This window comes from Octodon degus, unplaced genomic scaffold (assembly GCF_000260255.1).
Source record: "Octodon degus isolate 3935 unplaced genomic scaffold, OctDeg1.0 scaffold00005, whole genome shotgun sequence".
In the NCBI taxonomy this organism is placed as follows: domain Eukaryota; kingdom Metazoa; phylum Chordata; class Mammalia; order Rodentia; family Octodontidae; genus Octodon; species Octodon degus.
In genome coordinates, this window is record NW_004524581.1 from 80,022 (window position 1) to 97,429 (window position 17,408).

The 17,408-nt window shown below is 42.2% G+C and overlaps 1 pseudogene; it reads left to right on the plus strand.

Moving 5' to 3' along the window:
- Positions 1-2,279: 2,279 nt before the first annotated feature.
- Positions 2,280-17,408, plus strand: part of LOC101560378 — a 42,544-nt pseudogene continuing 27,415 nt past the window's right edge.

Sequence of the window (17,408 nt, forward strand, 5' to 3'; positions counted from 1 at the left end):
ATGACTTGCTGCCTGTGCTTCTGGAAGCTTCCTTGGATTCCTGGCTTCTGATGTTCTGTCTTAGTTACTTTTCTCCTTGCTGAAACAAAATGCCTAACACCCAAAGTTAAAGGAAGAAAGGTTTATTTAGCTTACAATTTGTAGAGGTTTCAGTTTTTAATTGGCTGGCTCCAAAACAGGGTGGCTTGGCAGTCAGGCATCGCAGAAACCAGTTCATGGAAAGCAGAAAACAGGAGAAGCAAGCAGGCAAGGGGGAAGACAAGCCTCTTTCTGTCCCTCATATTAGGGACACCCAGATTAGGGCAGTGTGAAACCAATCACTGACTGATTTAGGAATCACACACCCTTATTCCCAGCATCACACACTCTAGATTCAGTCACTTCTGGAAAAGCCCCACCTATGACTGAATGAGCGTTGTCTTTGAAAGGACATCTAGGCCCGAACAGTAACATTATTCTCATTTTCCTTGGTCACCAGGAGAGCTTCTGCTGCTTCTCTGGTATCCTGGTAACACCAGTCCTTTACTGTTCACAGCAACGTGAGGAGGTAAGGCCCTACTGTATTGCCAGTTGCAGTCCCGAGTCTCACTGGTATTTTTTCTTAAGGGCTAATTTCTCCCTCTACTCTTCAGTCTCCCAAGGAACTGTTAACCACCAGACTAGTCTGTTCAAGAGGAAAGCCCACTGTATGGTAGGAACTAAGCTCTCTCTTGCAGGGCTACAAACTCCCATCCCACCCCCAAATCACAGAACAAGATTGTCAAGCCTTTGAGAAATTACACTCAGGTGGTCCAATAACCCCTGTGCACAAAGAGCCTGTAGGGGGCAATATTGTCTCATACCACATGCTCCTCTACAGTATTTTTAACGTTCAGCTTCAACCCAAATCATAAGTGCATCAGCAGTTTCTAAATATTATACAGTAAGTATGCACTATTGTAATTGTGAAAATATCAAGTTGGGTTTGGGGGCACATGCCTGTAGTCTCAGTGACTTGGGAGGCTGAAGTAGGAGGATTGAAAATTGGACATTAGACTGGCCAACTTAGCAAGACCCTGTCTCAAAATTTAAAAGGCCTACTAGGAATATAGTTCAGTGGGTAAGGCACCCCTAAGATTGATTCCCAGTATGGGGGAAGCACATAGTACCTATAGAAGGTATTGCCTAAAATGTAACAATAGTCTTTACCTATAGTCTAGGTTTTAGACCATTAGCTTTTCTCATGATTCAAACTCTGAAGCTACATGTCTTCCCCCCACCCCCTGGAACCAGGGATTGAACTCAGAGCCATTTCCCTGGCCCCTATGTGTCTTTTTATTAGGTAAAAGATTACATGGTTTTGGACTTCAAATTTCTCTTTTAAATATTAACTATGTATGTTTTTAATATAACTACATATGTTGAGTCCTTATAGTTAAAGCTTCTAAAGCTTTTCAGAAATATCCTCTAAAGTTGTTAGAAACTTAAAGAATTGTTGCTATTTACTCTATTGTATAGAAATAGCAAATCACTAAAATGCTGGATATTCTATTTAAAAGAATATAGGAATATAGGAATGCAAAGTATATTAATAAATGAAAAGATACCCCTTCAAATGCAGTAAGTATGGGATTTGAGGGGGCTGTTCAACTCACCCTAGCTCACCTACTCCCTTCCAGGGGCAGGATCCTCAATGGAGACAACAGGTCTACCAGTGGAGTCAGGGAACACGCTGTGCAGAGATGTAGGTTAGATATAAAGATAAACACTTTCTAGAGCCAGGAACATAGCTCAGTAGAATAAGCACTTGCCTGGCAAGCGCAAGGTCCTGAGTTCAATTCCCAGTACCACACACACACACACACACACACACACACCCCACTGCCTGCATGACTTTTAGAGGGGAGCCACACCAGGAGAAAACTTACTCATTTACCGAATACTTAAGCATTCTCTGCTTGCCACGCATGGTTCCAGATTCTGAAGATGTAGTAGAAAACTGCATGGTGAGAATTTCTGCTTGCATAGAATTCACCTGCTAGGTGTGGGTGGGAGGTGGCTGTGGAAGAAAACTAAGTGGGATGTGAAGATGGTGGAGGCTGCTCTAGCTGGGGGGTGGTTGGAAAAGGCTTCTATAAGGGAGCGATTTGTAAGTCTGGGTCTGGGCGACAACAGCTAGCCTTGCCAGGAGGAAAGTTGGAGGGAGTGTCACAGCAAAGGAAATACCTGTGCAATGGCTGGAAGGAACTAACGGCTCAGGAAACAGAAGGCTGGCCCACAGTGGCTGGAGTATGGTGGCTATGGGTGAAGATGAAACAGAATATAGTAAGAACTTCGTCAGTGTAAGAAATCCGGATTATAGATTGGTACAAAGAAAGATATGGTGTGGCCGGGGAGATAGCGCTTGCCTGGCAAGTATAAGGGCCTGAATAAAATTCCTGATTCCCACCCCCCCAAAAAAAACAAAAGAAAGCATGAGAACCTGGTGACCACTTGGGCCTGTTGTGACATTAGCAGGCCAGATGTGGTGAGGTTGGGGGCTGAGCTGCAGCAGGAGGCAGGGGAAATGAGATGGTTCTAGCGTCGTGTGGAGGTGTTCCTAGGTTCTAGGTGCTGGAGTCTCATCTAGGGTGGTTTCTAGGGTCTTTCGGGGCTAAGCAAAGAATTGGTCCAGATGAGTGCAAACCGCAGCAAGGTTTTGCATTTATTAAAGGTAGGGATGAAACATCCTCTGCAGAACGAATTTGGCCAAGAAAAACTAGGAAAAGAAGGTGGGTGGTGGAGCACTGTGAACAAACACAGCAGCAGAGAGCACAACAGTGATTGTTTTCATTTCTCCACGCCTCAGGCTGGCATCAGGTGAGGCCATCCTATCCAAAACAACTGTGTAATGCAGATTCTAAAAGCCTATTTTAATGTTTCAACATCCCTGAAATGTAAATGAAGGAATCTTTGGGTCTATGTGAAGACCGTACGTATGGATGAAAATTAGTCTGAAATACAGTTTTACAATGATAAAGCAGTAAACAGCACTTAGAAACAAATACAGTATCCTCAGTCACCCAAACATTAAAAAGTAAAGCTTTCACTTTTGCCTCTAAAGCTGAAGGATTTTTAAGACATTCATTTACTCATAGAGAGGTCCTGAATAGTCACTGGGCTCTGCTTTGTTTTTCCAGGTCTTTTTCTTGTCTGTTTATTTTATAAGACAAGGCCTTACTATAAAGTCTAGATAAGTCTAGAAGTTGAGGGCTCTTGCCTAGCCTGCCCTCTCCTGGAGTTATAACTGTGCACCACCCTGAACAGTTAGAGTGCTTTTGCTAATCATTAAATGCATCCTTGGGGCTGGGGAGATAGCTCAGTGGAATAAGTGCTTGCCTGGCAAGCACAAGGGCCTGAGTTCAATCCCCAGTTCTACTAAAAATAAATAAATAAATAAATAAATAAATAAATAAATAAATAAATAAATAAATAAATAAAATAAGTGCATCCTTGCAGGGGAAGACCCCCACAGCTGCATTTTCCTGTAGAATATTTACAATTTCCTACCTTTGTGAGGTCTCTCTCTGTTAGGATGTTGGAAGTGCAGGGAGTGTTACATTCCTCAGAGAACTGAGGATCCCAACCATGCCCTGGGGCTTTGTATGGTTTGTGTCTAGTTGTCCCCCCAAAGCCTCATGCAGTCATTGAGGTAGCTTCCAAAGTTTGTGATTAATTCATGATCCAATGCGCGGATTATGGATGTGAGCGCTACACCGCCCTGGTGTGAGTAACCTGCATACAATACAAGGAAATGAGAGGCTTGCTAGCCTCTGCAGCCACTGCTCCTGCCTTTGCTTTGTGCTGTCTTCCACTGCCATGTACTGTTGCCCTCTACCATGTGCCACTCTGCCTTGGAGCCAGCTGAGTGTGGACTGAAATCTCCAATACGAGGGCTGGGGAGATGGCTCAGTGGAATAAGCCCTTCCTGGCAAGAGCAAGGGCCTGAGTTCAATCCCTGGTTAAAAAAAAAATCTCCGGGGCTGGTGAGATGGCTCAGTGGTCTAAAGCACCTACTTAGAACAAGTTTAGAAAAGCACAGGGACCACGGTTCAATCCCCCAGCACCACATGCCAGCCAGCCCCGCCCCCTGGTGGGCTGAGCTGGCCACACACACACACACACACACACACACACACACACACACACAAATAAATAAAATTTTAAAAAAATACTTTCTAAAAAAAAAAAAAGATATCACAACTATAGATTCTAGACCAAATCTGTGACTGAGCTTTATGGTGGTCATCTAACATGACTGAAGCTCTTAGAAAAACAGCTGATCTTCTTTATGCCCACTTCCCCCTTCTTCCCCAGCCCAGTCCTGGGTATAATTTCCTCTTACCTTTCCCACCTCACAGGAGAGACCCCAATCAGCTCCTTACATATAATTGAAACTGACCCTCTTAACTCTACCCCTAACAAGAGTCCATAAAAGCCTCAGCTTTCTTTGGCTCAGGTCAGGGGATTCTGCATCTCTTTCCCGTGGTCCTCTGGTGCCACAATAAAAGTTTCCTTTATCTTTTCTGTCTCTTGGCTGCACCACTGGAAAACACCTAACAATAACTAAAGATTGTACTTTTCAGAACACTAAAATTTTTGGGACTCACTCAAACTGACCCGTGGTGCTCTACATCAACATTTCTTTGGTCAAATTCAGGCTACTTTCCTTCCATACCATTACACCCAAAATTCCTCAGGAATACTGAAAATCCACAAATTGGTTTCATTGAGAAAGCGGAGAGCAGAGAGTTGATCCTAAGATAAAGGAACATGTTCAAAGAACTCCAAGAATGTTTTGTTATGCCTGTTGAAAAAACTAGGTCCATACCTGTAAAATGAGATACTATCCTCTCAAGGGCTGGGCCATTTTCCTGGAGTTTCCATCCCCTGAAATGAATCATAAATGTTCCAAGTCACAGGAAATAAATGTCTCTTTCTCTTGAGAGCCTGCACTCTATTTCTTTGACTGTGTACCTTTTAATTTCTGCCTAATAAAACTTTTCCTGGGTCTACTATTGACTGAAAATTCTTTTTCAGTGATGGAAATCAGTGGACCTGAAAATGTATTTTGTGAAAAGGTAGGTTGGGTTACTTATTTCTGCTTGAGGGACCTCCCTAGATCTAGCATGGTGACTTTTTTTTTTTTTTTTTTTTTGGCAAGGAGATAAAAGGCATCTATCTGGTGGCTTTGGTAAGTCCAGCCACAGGCATTTTATTTTTTCTTTCCCATTTCCTTTAACCTCTTGCTTCATGAAGCATAGTTTCCCCTGAATCTTTGCTCTCTTAAACACATTTCATCTCTTGCCCTGTCCTTCTTTGCCTGGTCTACAAACTTCAGCAGCCTTAGTTATTTTTTTCTTTCTGGCAGTTAGAAATTCCCAAGTCCCTAGAAAATGAGTGATTGTATGTAGTCACTGAAGGCAGGAGGCACTTGGTCCCTCTACCAGCAATGGTAGGAAGTGTCTGGAGATATTCTCTATGACGTGTAGAGGCCTGTTAGGTACTCCTCAGGGCAATGTACCCACTGCTAGGAAAGATGGATCTAAAATTTGTTTGCCAAGGGAACACATGTAAGAATGGGCCCATCCAGTGTCTTCAGCAAACTTTCTAATGCAACTGGCAAGGGAATCCCAGTCATGACATATGGAAGACCAGCCTTTGAGGTGACACCAAAGGGAAGTAGTCTCCTTAAATTATGCAAATTTTGAGGGTATGAAGCACTTTAGATAAAAGATCATCTAAACTCATAAAACTCCTAATTTCTCTCTTTCTGTCTCTCTCTGCCTCTCTTTCTCCCTCTCCCTCCCTCTTTCCTTGCCCCCCCCACCTTCCTTCCCTCCCTGAAAACTAAAGGACATAAGTTCAATCATGCCTCCCTTCTTCTGGTCACTGGGAAAATCCCCAAAATTGTGCTGATTCAAGTAGTCATTCAAGTAATAACTGATTATCCTTGGCACTGGTGAAATCTATGAACTCAAGCCTGGAAGCAGCTTACTGGTTTATTTTTTCTCTTCTTTTGTCTCCCCAAAGAAAGCCCAATCCCAGGCTGGCAAGATAGCTCAGCAGACTAAACAGGCAAGTGCACTGGGGTTCAACACCTGGTACCACATGCCACACTGGCTCCACCCCCCCGTGCACTAAACTGGCCACCAAGTCCGGGAATGGTGGTGCATGCCTGTAATTCCAGCACTGGGGAGGCTGAAAAAAGGATCACTATGAGTCTCAGCTGTGTAGTGACACCCGGTACCAAATACATGAAATTAAAAAGAAAGAAGAAAGAAAGAAAGAAAGAAAGAAAGAAAGAAAGAAAGAAAGAAAGAAAGAAAGAAAGAAAGAAAGAAAGAAAGAAAGAAAGCAAGCCTGCCCCAATCCTTTTTGTATCCCTTCTCTCCCACTAAGGCTTCCATTTCCCAGCAAACTCAAATCCTTACACTTCTTCTGGTATTAGTTATCAGGGAAGAAGGAGGGAGCTGGAGGGTGAAGGGGATTTATGGGAGCTGGGGAAGTTTCTCTAAGGAACTCTCTAGTGTCCCAGGATGTGAGGGGGAAGGGAGGTGTGTGGCCTCTACATTTTCCCAGCCAGAATAGAGGGAATGCTTACAGGCTCAGAGGAAGAGTGCCACTTGAGCTCTTCTCAGCTGTCTGCCACGACCTTCCTGGGTTCTAGGGCTTCCTGGCAAGTTCTATCTATAGGTAATTTGTCTGAGAGTCTTTTGGGGTTGCTTTAATGTTAGCTTGCTACCTCCCTCCATCTGATTTGGTTCTGGCATTATTATGATTTTTGCTTTAAATGTATCTCCGTCTAAAATGGTATATGATTTGTTATTTTTCTGTTTATTTTTTATTTTTTATATATATTTATTTATTTTTGTGTATTTGGTACAGTGTCTCACTAATGCAACTCAGACTCATAGTGATCCTTCTGGTTTCAGTCTCCCCAGTGCTGGGATTACAGGCATGAGCCACCCTGCCCAGTGTCAGTCTCAGTCTCAGCACGCCCGGGGGCAGGGCTGGCTGTGGTGCTGGGATCAAACCTCGGCCCCTGCATGCGAGGAACCACTTAGCCTGCTGAGCTATCTCCCCAGCCCTTAAACTGGTATGTGATTTATTGTTGCTAAGTAATATCTCCAGGCTTTTTAAGCCTTCCATAGGTCTCTAAATATAAAGATCTTGGAGTAGTAGCTGGGGAGATAGCTCGGTGGTCTTAGTGCCTGCCTGGCAAGCACAAGGACCCAAGTTCCATCCCTGGTACCACATCCCAGTGATGCAGAGGCTGAGACAGGACAATCCCTTTGGGTCTGAACTGTAGCAAGATCTTGTACCAATACATAAAATTTATTTATTTATTTATTTATTTTAAATTTTATTTATTTATTTATGTGTGTGTGTGTGTGTGGCCAGCTCAGCCCACCAGGGGGCGGGGCTGGCTGGCATGTGGTGCTGGGGGATTGAACCACAGTCCCTGTGCTTTGCTAAGCTTGTTCTAAGTAGGTGCTTTAGACCACTGAGCCATCTCACCAGCCCCATGAGCCATCTCACCAGCCCCCCAATACATAAAATTTAAAAAACAAAATAACTCACATTTAGGCCAGCGAGATAGCTCAGCAGACTAAGTGTCTGCTTATGTAAGCACAGGCATCAGACAGGGATTGGGGTTTCATCCCAGGTACCACATGCCTGTCAGCCCCATCCCCAGGCACACTGAGCAAGCCACCCAAGACCAGGTGTGTTGGTACATGCCTGTAATGCCAGCACTGCAGAGGCTGAAAACAGAAGGGTCACTACAAGTCCGAAAACTAAAAAGACGTTGGGGTAAAATTATATGCAGAGTCCATGTGTACAATCCTTTTTTTTTTTTTTCTGCCTTCTGGATCCATTAAGGAAAGTTAGAATAGCTGTGTCCCAGGAACCAGGAAGTGCGGTCTGGATAGCAGGAACAGACTCCTGCATGACTGAGAGGAATGCCCGACTCCTCCAGGCCTGAAAGCAACGTGTGCTGCCCTCCTGGGAGGATCTGATCTGGGATAGATCAGGGGACAGAGCTGTCTCTCTCAGCAGTTCTGGCTTGGGGAAATGGGCATGCAGACTGCACATGCAGCACGACTCTGGCTTTAGTCAGGCTACACACGTGTCCTGACCCCAGTTTGGGGTACGCTCCTCACACCAAGTGTGACCCCAGGATGGGGTGGGCTGTGCAAAATGCCCTGACCCTAGGACAAGGTGGGCAGCTCAAGCAGTCTGATCTCAACAACCTAACTAGAACCCCAACATTTTTCTCTTTTTCTTTTTCTTCCCTAAAGTAGAGAAGGAAGTTGTTAAAAGCTTGCAGTGTATCATAAATCATTATAGGTAACTCAGCCTCTATCTCCAAGATGTCACCTTTGGGTTATATTTTGTAAACTTGAGACAAACTTAAAATGGGAGATTTTAAAAGGTTGGTTTTTCTTCAAATGTAAATTAAAGTAGAAAAATCTCAAACTTGAATTTATATTAAGGAAGGAAAATCTACAAAGGTCCTATGTAACAATTTGTAGATCTTTTCTCTTTCCCCTTCTGACTCCTACTGTTTTTAAGTCTCTAGTGTTAGCTAACAGGAATGAGGTACTTAAGAGTCGCTTAAAGTACTAAAGGAAAAATCGTCATGATTTACATAAGAAGAAAAGTGCTAATTGATGACCCCTAGGGAAAATGCTAACTAACCAAAATAAATAAAAACCAAAGAACAAGATCACCAGGCTGGGGAGGTACCTCCACAGTGCAGTACCTGCCTGGTGAGCACAAAGTCCTGATTTTGATTCCCGGTACCAAAACCAAAAGCAAAAATAAATAAGAACAAGATTATCATGATTCAGTATGACGAATACATCTAAAGGTGTACTTTGATTTAATGTAATTGCTTTACGTATTCTGTATGTTATCTTGGGTTTGTCTGTTAATCTTTTTTCATAACTGGCTAAAGTACATGCAGCTGTTTCATTAGTCTTTCTTTTTGCACTCCTATCAGTTTCATTTTTCCTCCCTTACCCTTTGTAAACTTCTGACCCTGTTGCAGAAAAAAAAAAAAAAAAAAAACAGTTGTGCAGGTTTTTGGGGTAGCCAAGCTCACTTAAACGTTGTCAAGAGGGCAGCTCATAGGCCCCAGGCTTCCATGGGCCTTGCAAATAAAAACCTTAAAGTTTGGTAGCATAGCAGTTTCGTGTATTTTCATTTGATATGTATGATTCTGTGTATAAACTTTGGCTTATATGTTATTCTCCAAAAGCTCCACTTAAGTTGGCTTATGCATAAGTAAACAATCAAAATATAACCTAAATGCTTTTTGTTCACATGACTAACAGTGACCTAATTTAAACTGGTTGGTAGGGTTAAAAATAAGGACATCCTTAAAGTTGGTGACATGTTCTCATCTAGTTTGCTAGCCAATTAAGATACTACTTATCTTTCCTTTTTTTAAGATAATACCTAACTTAGGAAAACTTTTTTTTAATGAATACAATGTCCATTGTGATAGGTTTTGATGGTGTCGCAGCAAAGAAACAGCCAGAAGGAAAAAGGGAAAGGGGCTTTATTACAAAGGGAAAGGGGCTTCATTATCTTGGAGGACACGGAGAGAATTTGGGAAGATAAGGAATTCTCTGGATTGGGACAAAGGGAAGCTGAGGCGTTTATGGCCTTTCACCAGAGGTGAAGTTGAGGGGGAGGTTTAGATATACCTGAGGAGCTGACTGGGGCCTTCCCTGAGGTGGCGGGAAAGGTGAAAGGAAACTGCATCCTGGGCTGAGTTGGAGAAGAAGGGGGAGGTGGTCTCTGGGAAGATGAGCTGCTGTCTTGTCTATAATATATATAATATATCTATATTTATGTCTATATCTATATATATCTGTGCTATACTTTGTTTCTCATGAATCATCTAATGTAATTGTTAAAATGAGGGCATAAGTAAATATAAGTAGGATTAATGCTTTTATTTACTTATTTATTTTTATTTATTTATTTATTTTTTTGGCAGAACCGGGGATTGAACTCAGACCCTGGCACTTGCCAGGGAAGCACTTATTCTACTGAGCCATCTTCCTAGCCTCCTAATGCTTTCAAATATGCACAGCAACAGCTAAATTATCAGTTGTTAAATATAAATTGAAATATTTTTAGCTATTGAAAGTTTATAAAAGACCAATATATTTAACATATAAAATGTTTTCATAATTCATTTTATTGGTGCATTTTAGATCTACGTAATGATCACATTCACATGGGGAATTTGTACCTGTTCATGATATAACTTGATTCTCTTTCTCCTATTCTCCTCTCTCCCTTCAACCCCTCTTCCCCTCCTTATGTACAAAAACTTTGTTTTCACTTGCTTTTTTTTTTTTTTTTTTTTTATTTAGGCAAATATAATTTTTTATGATCAATGGACTTTTGCAATAAACCTCAAAATCACAGTCTGAGTTTTTTTTTTTTTTTTTTTCCAGAACTGGGGATTGAACTCAGGCCCTGTGCTTGCCAGGCAAGTGCTTATTCTACTGAGCCATCTCCCTAGCCCTGTTTTCACTTCATTCCTCCTTTTTCTTTTCCCTTCCTTTCTTTCTTCCAGCCTCCTCCCTAGTTGCCTTTCCCATTGAATATTTTCTTTCTGCTTGACACAATAGACACCATAACCAAAGGAAGAATTTGGAGCACTTTGTGAGCTGAGCTTAGCGGCAACACTCCCTCAGAGAAACTGAGGAGAATGCGCACTGAGTTGAAACAAAGCACAACCTTTAAGATGAAAAACTGCAGGGTTGGGAGAGGAGAGGGGATTCTTTCAAAGTTTAGCTATCGCTCCCCTACTCAGGAAAGACACCTGGTTATAGTCTAATCTATTTCTGGGGAAGCTGAGGAACATCTTTTAATTAGGGCAAACAGTTACAGTTTATGGTCTGGCATGGATAGGGGTTTACAGAAAAGATCAAGGCTTTACAAGACAAGGAGGTTATGAATCTTGTTACAAAAATGAAGTAGGTTAAGCTAGCTTACAACAGTATCTGTTGTACATTTTGGTCTTTACACTTTCAGTTTTTCACATCAGAGAAACCATGCAATAGTTGAACATGCGTGTCTGATTTATTTTCACTTAAAGAGTATTGTCTTGCTTCTTTTTTCTGGGAAACAGCAAATGGCGAATGACACCGGTGCAATGGAAGGGGCCGGACACCCTGGGAGCCCAGGCATGGGAGGCTACAGTGGCTTCTGCTCAGGCTTCGGCAGAGGCCGGGGCCGGAGCCGAGGTCACGGGTCTCACAGCAGTAAGGCTGAGGACAAAGTAGGTTCCTGTCACTAAGCTGGGCTGGCTGGTCAAAGACATGAAGATCAAGTCCCTGGAGGAAACTTACCTTTTTTCCTTACCCTTCAAGGAGTCTGAGATTATTGACTTTTTCCTGGGCATATCCCTCAAGGATGAAGTTCTGAAGATCATGCTTGTGCAGAACCAAACTCGTGCTGGCCAGTGGACCAGGTTCAAGGCATTTGTCACCATTGGGGACTGCAATGGTCATGTTGGCCTGGGTGTAAAGAGTTCCAAGGAAGTAGCCACTGCCATTCATGGGACCATTATCCTGGCCAAGCTCTCCATTGTCCCTGTGAGGAGATGCTACTGGGGAAACAAGATTGGCAATCTTCACACTGTTTCTTGCAAGGTGACGCTGCTGTGGCTCTGTATTGGTACGTCTGATGCCTGCTCCCAGAGGCACTGGCATCATCTCAGCCCCTGTGCCCAAGAAGCTGCTGATGATGGCTGGTATTGATGACTGCTACACCTCTGCTAGGGGCTGCACTGCTACTTTGGGCAACTTTGCTAAGGCCACCTTTGATGCCATCTCCAAGACCTACAGCTATCTGACCCCTAACTGTTCACCAAATCTCCCTAAGAGGAATTCACCCACCATCTTGTGAAAACGCACACCAGAGTCTCTGGACAGAGGACTCAAGCTCCAGCAGTAGCTACAACATAAAGGATTTTTACACAAGAAAGATAAAATGAATTAAGTCAAAAAAAGTATTGTTGGGGCCGGGGAGATGGCTCAATAGAATAAGCGCTTCCCTGGCAAGCGCAAGGGTCTGAGTTTAATCCCCAGTTCTGAAAAAAAAAAAAAAAAAAAAAAAAAAGTATTGTTTCAAGATGCATCTATTTACAGCAGTCCCTCCCTATTTCACGGTTCAATTTTCTCAGGCTCACTGTTTCGCAGGTTTTCAAAAACTAATCTAAATTATTCAACATGGTGTTTTCACTACATCGTGGAACTTTGCAATATCATACTGTTCTAAGCAGCTGAATTAGATAGAAGTATTATAGGCAGTCAGACAGGGCCAGGCCCTCAAGGACAATATGGAAGACAAGGTGACTTTGCAACTCAGAAGAGACAGACACTCCCACATGGGCCAGATCTCAAGACAAAAGAGGAAACATACAGCTACATACCTCCCTAGGGATGCGCATCAGGGATTGATACTCAAAATAGGTATCAATCACCTTGAAAAAGCCCAAATGAGTCACTAACCCAACCCCCAGCAGGAAGAGACCTTGTCCTGTATTCATGCCTGCTTGCTGCATGACTCGTTTCCCCATTTGGTACTGGATTTAATCAATTTAACTGGAGCGATGGTGCTTGTAATCTCATTGGTTGACCATAGCTTTGTCCCACCTCATGTCCACCTAAGCAAGCTCTCATGTCTTCTCCACACCTTAGACCCGCCTCACCACATGGTTTTCCTTTACAAAAGTCCCTAGAAGAGACTGCTTCCTTGGAACCACCCACTGGGAACCCCCGTTCTGTCCCTCTATCAGACAGGAGGAGTTTTCTCCCAATAAATATATTCTGCTTATAACCTCCATTTGTTCCTAAAATTCATTCTTTGGTTTTAGAGAACACGAACTTGTCCAGGTGCCTTTTAGGTCAGGAGGTCATTTCTCCCTGTATCCTTTGGAGGTCGTCCACCCAGACATCATTTTCTGCTCCCTGTCAGTACAGTGTATGTGTTGTTAAAGTTATGTAGGTTTAAGAGTTTAGAAAATGATTAAGAGGGCTGGTGAGATGGCTCAGTGGTCTAAAACACCTACTTAGAACAAGCTTAAGCTAAGCAAAGTACAGGGACTGTGGTTCAATCCCCCAGCACCATATGCCAGCCAGCCCTGCCCCCTGGTGGGCTGAGCTGGCCACACACACACACACACACACACACACACACACACACACACACTAAATAAATAAATAAATAAATAAATAAAAATTTTTTTAAAAGTATTAAAAAAAGAAAATGATTAAGAACATTAGAAGTGTTTTTTAAGATGTGGGAAAGGTTTATAAAAATGTGGGAAGGGTTCATAAAGCCTTAAAATATATATAAATACTAAAATAAATATAACGTTTCTACTTTGTTGCTTTTCACTTATCATGGGGGTGTCTGGAATGTAAGCTCCGGAATAAGTGAAGGACCACTGTACCTAGAAATGTCTGAAGATTATTTAAATTTTTTTTAAATTATGTATTTATTTATTTGATACAGGGTCTCACTACACAGTGTGGACTCACAATGATCCTCCTGTGTCAGCCTCCCCAGTTCTGGGATTATAGGCATGTGCCACCATACCAGGTTTTAGAGCAACATGGTGCCAGAGTTCCAGGGCCAGCATGCTAGGGATCAAACCTGGGTCCTTGTGCTTGCTAGACTGGCACTTAGATTGCCAATTTATTTTCCCAGCCCAGTTATACATTTTAATAGCTGAGTAGTACTCCACTGTATAAAAAAATACAATGTATTCTTTATACATTAATTGATTGATTGGTATTTGGGCTATTTCCAAGATTTAGCTCTTATAAACTGATGCTCTAAATGTAGGTATACATATATAGCTGTGGTATGATGCTTTTAATTCTATTGGGAAGATTCCAAGAAGGGGGATAGCTTAATCAAATGGACCTTCCTAGTTTAATTGATTGATTTAGTGGATGGCTTAGCCCACCCTGGGGGTGGGACTGGTGCGGCACACAGTGCTGGGGCTGGAACTGTGGTCCCTGTGCTTGCCTAAGCCTGCCTGAGCAGGCACTGTACATCACTGAGCGATCTTGCTGGCCCTATACCAGGACCTTCTAGGGTTAGTTTTTGAAGGAATCTCTATGCTGATTTCACTGTGATTGCAACAGTCTTCACTCCCTCCATCTGCAGAGGAGGGTTCCTTTATCTCCACAACCCCGCCAGCATTTGTTAGTGATTGACTTCATGATAATAGCCATCTGTAAATTACTTTTATTTATTTATTTATTTATTTTTTTATTTATTTATTTTTTTAGTGGAACCGGGGATTAGAACTCAGGCTCTTGTGCTTGCCAAGGAAACGCTTATTCCACTGAGCCATCTCCCTGGCCCTGTAAATTACATTTAATAATTAATGCCATAGGGGTTAGAAAGATAGCTCAGTGGTCTAAGCACCTGCCTGGCAAACACCAGAACCTGGATTCGATCCTCGGTACCACATGCCATGCTGGCCCCGGAACCCCAGACACTGTGTGGGCCCCAAAACTGGGTATGGTGGTGCATGCCTATAATCCCAGTGCTGGGGAGGCTGAGACAGGACAATCACTGAGTCCAAGTTGCATAGAGAGACTCTATACCAAATAAATAAATGATCAAAAACTTGTTTTACATAGTTAATACAACATAAATGCTATGCAAATTGTTGTTTTACAGTATTGTTTAAGGAAAGCTGATAAGAAAAAGCCTTTTTTTTCATTTTCATTACAGAAGCAGTATTTTTTTTTTTTTTTTTTTTTGCAGAACCGGGGATTGAACTCAGGCCCTTCCACTTGCCAGGGAAACACTTATTCCACTGAGCCATCTCTCCATCCCCAGAAGCAGTATTTTTAAAAACATTTTTAGGGGGGCTGGTGAGATGGCTCAGTGGTCTAAAGCACCTACTTAGAACAAGCTTAGCAATGCACATGGACCGCGGTTCAATCCCTCAGCACCACAAGCCAGCCAGCCTCGCCCCCTGGTGGGCTGAGCTGGCCACACACACACACACACACACACACACAAATAAATAAATAATAATTTTTTTAAAAAAAACATTTTTAGGGGCCAGGGAGCTGGCTCAGTGGAATAAGTGCTTCCCTGGCAAGCACAAGGGCCTGAGTTCAATCCCCATTTCCACCAAAAACACAAACAAAAACACCATATTTTCAGCCCATAGTTGGTTCAGTCCGTGGCTGTGGATCCTGTAGAAACAGCGCACACACATACACACACCACCCATGCAGAGACATGCACACATTTTAATGAGTATGTTCTCACACATTCCATAAGACTACAGTCTCACACTCTGCACAAGATAGAAGAAATGAAGGCAGGCAGTAAGGAGATGGGTGAGCTGTAGTTTTTAGATTATATTTTAAAGAACACTTCAAGAAACAATCAAAGGGGCCGGGGAGATGGCTCAGTGGAGTAAGCGCTTCCCTGGCAGGTGCAAGGACCTGAGTTCAATCCCCGGTTCCACAAAAATAAATAAATAAATAAATATTTAAAAAAAATTTAAAAAGACCAGGAGATCAACTGATTAGCAATCTAAATTTAAAAAAAAAAGGAAATAATCAAAATATCCCAAGTTACAATGACTTTTCAACCCCCAGGGTTGTGTTGTCTTTAATACTTCTCACTATTAAATTCCTCGGATTTAAAGATATGATCATTTGTACCAGGAATTTTTCTTCTGATAATATAAACTCCAAATTAGTCCTGGTGCCCTTCACCCTAGCATCGCACTATAAATTGATCACATATTCTAGATTCTACATCTGCATGAGGTTTTGGGGGCATTTAGACACACTTGCACATTAGCAAAAATTGAGAGTGTGACAATAAGGAAGATTATTAACAATCCCACCACCAAAAAATATTCCTCAGGCAATCAAACTGAAAAGACACTTCACAAAAGAAGTACAAATGGCTAATAAGAAAAGCTCAATGTGGGGCTGGGGAGATGGTTCAGTAGAATAAGCACCTGCCTGGCAAGTGCAAAGGCCTGAGTTCAATTCCCAGTTCTACCAAAACAAACAAACAAACAAAAAAAAAAAAAAGAAAAGAAAAGCCCAATGCCAACTGGCCATTAGAGAAATATAAGTTAAAACAACACTGAGATTTTATTTTATTACACAAGGAATAGCTATCATCAAGAAATCGAATAATAATAAATGTTTGAGAGTCTACACTATTGATAGAAATTCAAACTAATACAACTGCTATGGAAATCAATGTTGAGAGTCCCCAAAGAACTGAAACTACAAATTCCATTTGGCCCAGCTGTTCCCCTCTATGTAGCTTCCCAAAAGACTTAACAATATGGGGGGGGGGGCAGTGAGCTAGCTCAGCGATCTAACACACCTGCTTAGGCAGGTGCAGGGGATGGGGTTCAATCCCTGGCACCACATGCCAAACCAGCCCCGCCCTCAGGGTGGGCCAAGATGACAGAGAGAGAGAGAGAGAGAGAGAGAGAGAGAGAGAGAGAGAGAGAATGAGAATGACATCATACTACAGCGATACATGAATAGCCATGTTTATAGCCATGCAATTCATCGTGCGTAAATCTTGGAAGTGGCCCATACACCCACTAACAGATAAGTGCATAAAGACGATGTGGTATTCACACACTACAGGGCACTACTCAGTCCTAAGGAGTAGACTTGAGTCATTTGTAGGAAAATGGATGCACCTTGAGATCATTATCCTAAATGAAATAAATCAGAAACACAAGCTTAAATATTGCATTATTTTGCTTTTTTGAGAAACCCAGAGTGAAAATAAAGAGCAAAATAAAAGATAATAAGAAGCAGAGAGATAGATCATTCTCAAAGAGAGGAGATCAAGAGATGGAGGGAGAGAAAAGGATGGGAAGAGATAAGGGACAAAGAAAGGAGTTGGAATAATAGCTGAAACCTGGAAGCAACCTGTATATCCATCAGTAGGTGGCTGGATAAGCAAAATGTGGTATCTAAGCACAATGGAATGCTGCTAGGCTATAAAAGATGGACATGTTTGGTATATATGTAGGAAAACAGATGATTCTGTAAAAAAATAATGTTGAGAAAAATAAATCAGACACAAAAGTTTAAATGTGTATGATATTGCTCATTTGAGTGAAGCAAAGTACAAACAGAAAATGACATAGGATGGTTAGAAAGGGACAAGGGAATGATCTCTTGCAATAGAGAAGTGACCCAAGGGAAAAATGGGTGAGGAAGAGGGGAAACAAAAATAAGAAGAATAGGGCCAGGGAGATAGCTCAGAAGAATAAGCACCTGCCTGGCAAGCACAGGGTTCTGAGTTCAGTCTCTGGTACTATGAAAGAAAGAGAA